The 10,787-nt window shown below is 37.3% G+C and overlaps 1 long non-coding RNA gene across 1 annotated transcript; it reads right to left on the reverse strand.

Annotated features, from left to right (window-relative positions):
• Positions 1-2,611: 2,611 nt before the first annotated feature.
• Positions 2,612-9,458, reverse strand: LOC118564212. The gene is made up of 4 exons (XR_004931724.1): positions 7,725-9,458; positions 7,115-7,156; positions 4,619-4,699; positions 2,612-3,006 (listed from the first exon to the last, which is right to left on the reverse strand). It is a non-coding gene; the product is annotated as an uncharacterized LOC118564212 (long non-coding RNA).
• Positions 9,459-10,787: the final 1,329 nt, after the last annotated feature.

The raw sequence follows: 10,787 nt of genomic DNA on the forward strand, positions 1-10,787 counted from the left end.
CTCGTTATACTGCTGGAAGGAGGATGCATGTTTGGCAAATTTCTTTGTGACAGCGATTGGTACATTTTTTATGCTTTGTTAGGGAAAAGCTAGAGACCCCAATTCTTTGGAAGTTCTTTAACATGGAACTGAAAATTGTAATGCTTTGCTTTTAAAACTTCTCGGCGAGAATATATAATACAGTCATATTCAACGAACTACAATATACATTTTGACGAGGGTTGTTTGTCAGCAGGCACGTGCAGGGGGTGGGGTGGCTGGAGCACTTGCCCCTTTTTCCTCCATGCCCACAGGTACCCTTAGTGAAAAATAAACAAATAATCAAATATTTTTTTCTTTTTCCTTCCTCTGTTATAAAATGAAAGCATTATTAATATTGTTAAAGTATTAATAATGTTGTTTTTTTTCCCTAAAAGAAATGGTATGCAATGCCCCCCAGTCACCTCTTTACCTTTGACCTTTTACCTCTGTGACACGCCTGGTAATTGCTTTCTCAGCAATGAGACGGGAAAGCAGGCTACGGAGCTCTGTGTCGGTATGTGGGCTCTGTTTTCCAGATTCATTTTAATATTTTTTTAACTCTACACTTGACAGTGCTCTCCAACAGTGTTGATCAAAGAATGGATCCGTTTGCAGTCTTCCGTCACCTTCAGTTATTGCCATAACAACAAGGGCACATTGACAGCACAAATGTATTACAGCTCACTCAAGTTATTTTTTAATACAATATATTTTTGGTACAAAATAATGACAGTTGTTATAAAGTGAACCATAGCATGTTGTAGGAGAGGACGTAAATACTTTTTTACTGGTCTTTTTTAAACTAACAAAGCGCATTTAACAGCAACCCGGAAGTTATTGTGTTTGTGCACGGGCCAAGGAGTTGATGGTGCGGATTGTGTAAGTGACACGCTACACACACGCAGGAGGAGAAAAGAGCCCTGCGCTCTTGTGACGTAGTCCTGAGAAAGGAGGAGAAGACAGGTGAGGGGAAGTTATTTTTATCCAGCCACAATCATTCAGACAGTAGTTTGCTTCTGTTAAATCCTGTTAAAGACTTTGTAGGTCTCTGAAAAAAGCATCTTGCTTTTAGTGCCCTTAACGACAGCTGACACTCACCAATACTATTTTTTGTTAGATTTATTTGATAGGTACAAACACACAATAACAGACAGCGGTCTAATGCCTGTATCATGGTGAGTATATAGTTTAGAGCACTTGTCCTTAGATGGGCTTTTGTAGGCAGTCTATCTTATTAGTAAAATCTTGTTAGAATAACTAGTTTTAAGAGATGTGTGATGATGAGATACAGTAGTGCTGCACTTTATACTTAAGGATTTTGAGGGATAATGGAGATGCAGTTATTTATCGATAAACAACTGCTTCAAAGGGTAGAATTTAGTCAATAAGGCGTCACTGACAAGTCAATATGTAGATTATATCATATTTCTATGTATAAATTCTCCCCTCAACTGATAATGTAGGTTTTTGTTCAATAAGATAATTTCATATATGCTTTCCCTTTTCCTTCTTTTAAGACATTTATAATGAGGCATTTCAAGAAACTTAATTAAAACAGGACCCAGAGTCCAAAACAAAAACACTTGCCTGCAGATGAACACTTTGCCTCATTTTCATCAAACCAAGCATTTTTATTTAAATATAATGTGAAAACATTTTTTTATTTTTTTTAGATTATCATGTATGTTTTTAAGGGAAAGATGCCTCATAACGAACAATGTCGAAAAATGAAAAATAAGGAGCTGCTTGAAGCAACCAAACGGAGTGGGCTGTTAACCAGCTGGGTCAGAAAAAGTTCAACAGGTAAGAACAAAAATACTAGTTTTTCTAGTATTTTTGGTATGTGTGTTAGGATGCACCATAGTTAAATGCAGTTAAAAGTTAAAAACAACTGATAGGTAATTTCCTGCTTCTAGATGGACAAAAGGAAAGGGTTGAATCAAATGAGATAGATTAGGATATTAGAAAAGACACTAAGCTACAGTTGACACCACAGGGAGCACAAAGAGAAGGAAGACAAGATTTAAGAAAAAATCCAGAGCTACAGCGGACAGAGAGGATGAGACAGGAAAGAAGTCGCACTAGACCGAGTAGAAAAAGAAGAGGGAAAGAAGAAATGTATGTATGTACTTATAAAACACACACACACACACACACACACACATACATGTCTTTAATACATTGTGTGGACTCCGTCCTCATAGTTCATTGTGTGGACCACTACTTCCACTGCATATAGAACAGTGCAAAACACATTGCCATTACTAGAAAAAAATGTAGATTCAGAATGTGACCTTAGATAACAAAAAGCTCAAAATAAAATAAATCTTTTTCTTGTGGACTTGTGTGGACCAGTTGTTGTTGCCAGGTAGATTTGGGTGTGTTTTTTCTCACGAACAGCCAAGCTTTATTTAATCAAAAAAGCCATTCTAAGCTTCTAATAATTAAATTTTTTTTTCCTTAACCCCCGGCATCATATCTTCTCACATATACTGTCCTTTATAGATATAGTTGTGCCAATTTAACTACATTATACAGGCTTTGTGAACTAAGATAAACATTTTAAATACTAAAGAACACAATGTGGACACCGAATGCAAACTATTTTATTTGTTTATGGAACAAAATTACATATTTTTGCTGCTGTCCAAACACTAGGCAAAGGACCATTGCCAAATATGCACTGCTTACAACTTCTTTTGTAGTTTTAACCAAACAATGTAAGATTGACCATATCTAATGTAGAATGTTTTTTCAGCTTTTGAACAGTAATAGTATTGTAAACTTGTTTTTTATGTCTTTCCAAGTTTGGCTTCTCAGTGCAGGCTCAACTTTAAGTGCCTCAAGACACGGTTCTTTACCAGGAACTCTCTAAGGTTACATATTGGCAAATGTGTTGCCATACTGCTGCCTTTTCGGCCTTACTCCAAAGCTGTCGATGAGATGTAGGTTCAATAGCTGGTCTATTCACATCCTGATCTTTGCCTGCAACACAAATAAAGAATATACTTCAAACCGTTTTAGCATTTTTTGCATTGTAGGTAATATTTACATTACATCAATGTATTAACAAAGGATTGTCATCTAAATTCTTAACCATTATACCAAACATCAATCTCGACACAATGATTTTATCAGTTTAAACATTAAGGTAGCAATAGATTAATTTACAGCCAAAATGACCATTTCACCATACATTGGTGTGAAAACGTGATTGCATTCTACCTGATCTCTTATTTGTTTGCATGTTTGTAATACATTAAAACCATTAATGGGAAATGGGTAATAGGTTGTTCTAAACTTGGGCTTCTGGGGGCAAAATGCCCAATTCTTCTCACTCTGCTGTCTTTAAGCTCATAACAAAATTTTTAGTGCATAGAGAGACAAAAACTGGGCCCTTGAGCATCATTATATTTTTCTGTCCAACTGCTTGTGATATATCAAATTCATGAAATTTCTATTATAAGTTTTTTTAAAGGACCAGCCCAGTCAACAAGGGAAAATCAGTGGATCATTAACTATACCTTAAACTAATACGCCCGTGGGGATTTAATGAATTTAGCGTTAATCAATAAGAAAATAAAAGCATAAATTGTCATCTTGATCACTGTGTAGGGGGGGTGGGCGGCCATTATTGCCCATATTTGGGGAAAAATGTCCACCTGACATCATATCCTGTGATGTCTCTGTGCGGTGAGGCACTGCGCTTTACAAGCTAATTCAATAGTAACTGTAGTACTAGGGCTGAATGATATAGAAAAAAAGTTTATCGATAAAAAATGCATATTGATCGATATCGATAATTATTGAAAATATTTAAAATCATATTTTATGTGCAGCTCTGCCTGGATATTTTATGATATTGCTAAATTATTTCATTTTAATAAAGAACACAGACACAGAATTTCAATTAAATCTTTATTTAACCAACTTTAACCATAACATATTTTTAAAGAAAAATAACTTAGGAGACCTGAGTTATATTATTAAATACTGACAAAGAATAAACTAAAGTGACCAGTAAAATGACCAAAATAAATACACCAATACCATTTTATCACAAAGAAGGGAGCTCAGTTTAGCTGCTATACCTGCTTTGTTTTGGAAGAAGCTCCGTAAGATTTCTCCGAAGATGACGCGGAGCGGCGCGGGGCTAAAACAGCTTGCGCTGCTGCTGGTGTGAGCAGCTTACGTAATGAAACAAGTTGATTGCGTTACCAGACTTTGTTTTTACCGGTTCCTTGCAAGTTTTACAAATCACTGTGGATTATTTCTGTCAGACTGGTGAACTAGTAAAACCCCGTTTTGGGACAATTTCCTCCGCCGCTACTTGGAAAAAAAGCATTTGATATTTTGCCACTGGACTGTCAGTATATCAGAAGGAACATATCTCTGAAGTCTCACTGATATCACAAAAAAAAAATTAGAACACCAGCTAAAGGCTGATGACTCCAATTCAGTTCTCATATGACTGGACTTATTAAAAAAACTCATTTCAGTTTCATACTTTAATATTACAAAAAGGAAAATCAAATGAAAAAAATGCATTAAGGATTATCAAAACAAAGAATCCAATAGTTTAAATAAAAAAGCTTACCAGTTTTTCCTGCCTGCTTAGACTGCTTTGATGGTTCTCCTTGGTTCTCACTTGGAGATCTTAGGGTCACTGCATCAAGTTCTAGAACAAAAGAACATGCCTGTCACCTTAACACCCCTATGTTTAAAAGACATTAAAGAAATAAACCTGTGTATCAAAAGTGTTCTGTAGGAATTTACAAAACTTTGAAATTGTGTGAAATGAGAGAGGAGCATTAGTTAGAACTTGTATATGTCCATAATATAAAAGTTCTAACTAATGCTCCTCTCTCATTTCACACGTCCCACTTGTAAAGACCTGTTGCAACAGTGTCCAGAGATTAAAGCAATGATCAATATCTGAAAAGTGCATCATGTTTCATTTCAGGTAGATAAATTTGGTGATCACAAAAACTACTACTTTGAAAAAAAGAAAAAAAAATCCCAAATCACAGTTCACGTTAGGTTTTACTGAGGACACCAGAGTAAAACCTACAATTACACTGAACACTCTCAAGAGCCCCTGCTGCTTTTGGGGGGGAGGGGGGGTTGTTTTGTACCTGGGGCACAGAGCTTGTTTACTGAGCATCTACCACCCAAATAAGTATCTGGAAACACCAATGACCAAATTGAGTCACAAAGAACTCATTGGATGGTACTTTACAGCCCTGGAAAGAAAGTGTATGTTGCCTACAGTTAAGCACAGTTGTGGTAGTGTCATGTTTTGGGCTGTATGGGTGCTGCTGGCTGTAGAGAACCAAAGTTATTTGAGGGAACATGCACTGTGACATTTCTGAAGCAGAGGATGATTTCCTCACTGTGGAAACTGAACTGCAGAGCAGTATTCAAACATAACTACGCTTTACACACTCACAAGATGACCACTGCCTTGCTAGAAGAGACTGAGGGTAACGGGATGTCATCACAGAAGAGTGAAAAAGGATTCCAGTGAAAACATGTGAAGCTCTAATGAAATCCATGCAAAGGCATTGGTAGAAAAATAATAGTCACACTAAATATTGACACTTTGGGAACAGTTTGGACATTTTCACTTAAGGGTGTGCTCAGAGATGGTTGCCAGCATTTTAGACAATAATGGCTGTGTTCAGAGGTATCATAAGAGGTAGGTGAGAGTATGTCAAAAATGCAAAATGTTGCAAGCTGTGACAAACAGCACAGAGAAAAGAGTTAAGCAAGAATAAAATTTTGTTTGGCAGCACTAATGTAAAGTTCTATGTTCTATAGTTCATATACTCTTCATTGCGGTTTACCATAAGGAGGCCATCTTTGGTCACTTGTTATTTTTAATATATGTTAAAGACCTCCCTAATGTTTCAGATAAACTTTCTAAAATCTTATTTGCAGACGATACAAGTGTGTATTACTCCCATAAAAATCCTGAAATTTTAATAAAGGTAGTTAATGGAGAACTTGACAAGTTATCCTATTGGTTCAAGTCCAACAAATTGTCACTTAACATAAAAAAACAAGTTATATATTTTTTGGTTATAAGTTTGATACGTTTAAACCTCCAATGAAAATTCAAATTGATAATATTTCTTTCTTTTTTTTTTCTTTTTTTTCCTTTTTTTCCCCTTTTTTTCCCTTTTTCCCCCTTTTTTTTCCCCCTTGATAATTGATTGATAATATTTCTATTAATGTTAGATCTGCTCGTTTCCTTGGTGTTATTCTAGATGATTCTTTATCCTGGAAACCCCACATTAGTGCCATAAGTACAAAACTAGCCAAAGTGGTTGGTATACTAGGAAAAATCTGTCACCTGATTAACAAAAAAGTTGCAATTATGTTATATTATTCAATGTTATAGCCATTTATCAATTACTGTAATGTTGCTTGGGCTAGTACCCACCCAACTAAACTGGAATCTGTTTTTCGACTTCAGAAGCGAGCTTTAAGGCTAATATTTTGTGTAAATCGTAGACACCCCTCACAACCACTGTTTGCTCAGGCAAGTATTCTTAGTGTTTATCAAGTGAATCAACTTCAAATAGCTTTATTTGTTTATAGGTCTATAAAAAAGTTACTTCCTCAGCACTTTTGTAATATTTTTACTTTTAATAATGAATTTCACCAGTATCCAACTCGTAGTAGTTGTCTTATCTGGCCTCCTTACTCTCGTACAACTCAAACAGTTATTATACAGAGGATCAATGATATGGAACAGTCTTCCCATATCACTGACAGATCTTTCTAAAGAAGAATTTAAACGGAGAGGAAAGTTGCTGCTACTTAATTGTCTGAATTTTCCATATAGATTTGTAGTCTAAATTAAATGTTTAACTGTTTTATATATTGAAATGTTGTTGTTGTTTTTTTCTTTTTCTTCTTGAAATATATTTGTTATTATGGAGACTGCCACTCATTAAGCCCCTTGAGGGTTTTTTGGCAGTTGTCCATCACATTTTCTTCTCTTTTAGTGAAACAGGATTCTGTTTTTTATATTTTGTTGTGAAAATAAATTAAAAAAATAATAACAATATAGAAAAAGTAAACATACCCTTTCCTTCCCTCATCCTTCCTTTGTTTTGCTGATCATTATCTGCAGAGAAAACAATTGCAAAAAAATTAAAACAGAAATAAACTCTTTCATATAAATATCATATTTATATCATATCATATATTTTTAATATAAATAAAACACATTTTTGCAGCAGCTTTCAAAAGCCAAAATGTACAAAGTCTATGGTTGAGTAAATGTTGATTATGTTTAACAAAACATGCAAAGCACTTAAGGTTATTCACAGCAGGTATTAAAAAATACATTTACACCCTTAAAACCAATATAGTATATACATGTTTGTAGCACTTCAAGCTGCCAAAGCTGTAAATGAAGCCTCAACTCCCGGTGCACTCAGCACAGTTAGCATCTGATTAGCCTAACTCAGAAAGCAAGTGGAGCTCTACACAAACTCAACATAGCACACCACTACAGTATTTTAAGCTTTTCTACTGCATTGTTTTTATTGCAGAGTAGTAATTAGAACAACAGACACTTGGGGCTGTGGGTGTAAAAATCACATCATATGAACTGCTTTACAAAGCAACCCTCCCTGTCTTATTAGCAGAAAGCAACAACAGGTTTGATATGTAAATTAAAAAAATCATACCTTCTATGATGTTTCCCAAGATTTCGGAAAATGCTGTTATCTCCAATTACAAGACTTGTTTCTTGACCTGGCTCCTGTTTCTGCGTGCTCCTGCTGCAAGTGACTTTTGATACATTTCTTGAGATGCGTTTAAGACCTGTACGAATGTTTAGTTCTACTGGCAAATGTGCTTGTTGGAAGAAAATTTATTTAAAAAAAAACAACAACTAGTTTTACTAACATATTTTCTTGTTGAACTAGAATTTTAGACATGTTTTTTTACATGATGCAGAATCATTTGAAGACATTGCATAGATCCATTTTCTATTAGTTTAACAGATTCCCATTTCCCATGAATTCAACTAGGCTTGTTGAAAGGTCAGCAGTGCAGGTGTTCAACTGAAGGCTCCCCTCCCCCTCCCTTACACTTTTCTGTGGTCTGCTAAAATCTAAATCGAAATGGAAGACATTATAAGTCACAGTAACTTGATTTTAAAGATGTAATACCTACACATAGTTTATTTCTTTGGGTATGTAACTTTTAGGAGTGACTTGTTAAATAATATTGTGTGTAAACATTGATATAAATGCATGCACATCATATTACATGTGTAAGATTACTTAATTGAAATAAACTACAGATGCAAAAAATTGGTTGTAAAGAAAAACATCTGATAATCTTAAACCAAAGAGAGTTTGTTTTAGCTAATCTCTTGGACCTCAGCCTCCGCTACATTTCAATGTGATTTCCCCCACTACTCAAAAATAATTAAGTCCATTCAGAACTAAGACATTTTAAACTTTGTATTTTATTTCTGCCTGTTCTTAAAATAAATGTTTTATCTGGTTTTAGGCATCTACTAGGTAATAATATATTCCTAACATTGCTGCACAACATTATTGTACTTTAAGTGAGCAATGCATATACATATTAGGTGTATTAGGGGAACTACTCCTCAGGAACAGCTAATAGGCTCCAAAGATAATCAACCCAGACTCAAATCCATCCTACAGCCCGCAAAATCACCCATCTTCAAAGCTGCTGTGCTTCATTGAGATACAAGAAATGGTACTGTGTTTAACCTTGCTGCTTGGGCTATGAAAGTCCGATTGGGACATACTTGGTGTTGTTGCGAAGAGCCTGATCAGACAGTTAAAATGAAACCACCAGTATCTCCTTAACCAGTTGCTTAGTGCCAAAACCTAACCCTAAATGGCCGATTCAGGCTTCTGAGGCCTTCTATTAAGGCATAAGCTGGAAACCTTGGGGCACCTGCAGTACTGTGAAAGGGGGGATGGGCGACCAGCCTGATGGGCTCCAGATAGACCACAGCGACATGCAGAGGAGGTTGAATAAGGGTTCCCTCAATGTCAGAGTGAGACTGCCTTTGGGCCTCTGACCCCATTAGGACATGGCGGACACCAGAGCAATGACCCACCCAGGCTCCACTGTGACACCAACCTGTGTGGAACGACACTACACCACTTTTTATTTAAATGTTGAGTTTTGCAGCCAGATTCTGTAAGTCTACGTGGCTGAAGGAGGCCAATCTAATTGCTGACCTTTCGTGACCTTTGGGGTTTTCCTCCTTTTTGAGGCAATTCCCAGCAAAGGATTTCGACCCAACTCATGGAGTGGCATCTCCAGGAGTTGTTGAACATAACCCCATTAGCGGCTAACGGCTAGCATGTTGCCAGCCAGAAGTAGCTGTAGGAAGTTCCTTGTGAGCTGGTATTTTACATGTCTGTAGGGGCTTTGCAGGGGAAGCTGCATACCGATTTTGGGCTAGCTCAGACATGGTGTCTTTGAATTATGAGGTGTCAAAGGTTCAATTATTTGCCCTTTCTTGCCTCTGTCATGCCCAGCTAAAACGACCCAGAGATACCAAAGCCACAGAATCCACTTAGCCTCTCACCCACAACAACATTTCTGAAAATCAACCTTCTATGACAAACTCAGCCAATTCTGTCGACCCTTACAGATCCAAGTAGGGTTAAAGGAGCACCAGAAGATGTATTGCTGCAAAAGAGACACCTGCAAAAATTCTAGTTAACATAGACTTACCAAAACTGTCACACATGATTTAGGTTGCAAGAGGAAGGCACTCTATGAATATGGGGTCTCTATCTGCTCCATGGGCTGGCGGAGAGCTGTTTAAAAGTTAACTGAAAACACACTCTAAGGAGAACAGGTCCAAAAAGGGAGAGTGTTTGGAGGGCCGTCTCAGAGTTGGAGCATTCTTTTGAGCCAAACTTAACAGTGTTGGAAAGAACCCAATACGACGATCGAAAAAAGACCACCAATATCCTGAAAGGCCACTCCTACCTTCCACCACAAGCCTTGAATTGTCCCAAAGGTTGTTTTCTTTAGGGCACTGCAATAACTTTGAATGGAGTTGTGAGGAAAAATCCACCATTTTGTAAAACAGTTGTTTTTCCTTCCTTCTGCACATAGGTTAGTTTGTTGCACTCATGCATGGCACCTTTGAAAGGGGAACACCTGACAAGAAAACTGACCCATGCATGAACTTTTAACTCCACCCTACAGCTCGCAAAATTTTCAGTGTTCAGTGCTGCTGTACTTCATTGACGTACAAGAAATGGTAGTGTGTTTGATCTTGCTGCTTGGGCTATGAAAGTCCGATTGGGATATACTTGGTGTTGTTGCGAAGGGCCTGATCAGACAGTTAAAATGAGACCACCAGTATCTCCTTAACCAGTTGCTAAGTGCCAAAACCTAACCCTAAATGGCCGATTCAGGCTTCTGAGGCCTTCTGTTAAGGCATAAGCTGGAAACCTTGGGGCACCTGCAGTACTGTGAAAGGGGGGATGGGCGACCAGCCTGATGGGCTCCAGATAGACCACAGGGACATGCAGAGGAGGTTGAATAAGAGTTCCTTCAATGTCAGATTCAGACTGCCTTTGGGCCTCTGACCCCATTAAGACCAGGCGGACGCCCAAGCAATGACCCACCAAGGCTCCACTGTGACACCAACCTGTGTGGAATGACACTACATCACTTTTTAGTTAAATGTTGAGTTTTGCAGCCAGATTCTGTAAGTCTACGTGGTTGAAGGAGGCCAA

The sequence above is a fragment of the Fundulus heteroclitus genome, chromosome 9, assembly GCF_011125445.2.
Source record: "Fundulus heteroclitus isolate FHET01 chromosome 9, MU-UCD_Fhet_4.1, whole genome shotgun sequence".
NCBI classification, from domain to species: Eukaryota; Metazoa; Chordata; class Actinopteri; order Cyprinodontiformes; family Fundulidae; genus Fundulus; species Fundulus heteroclitus.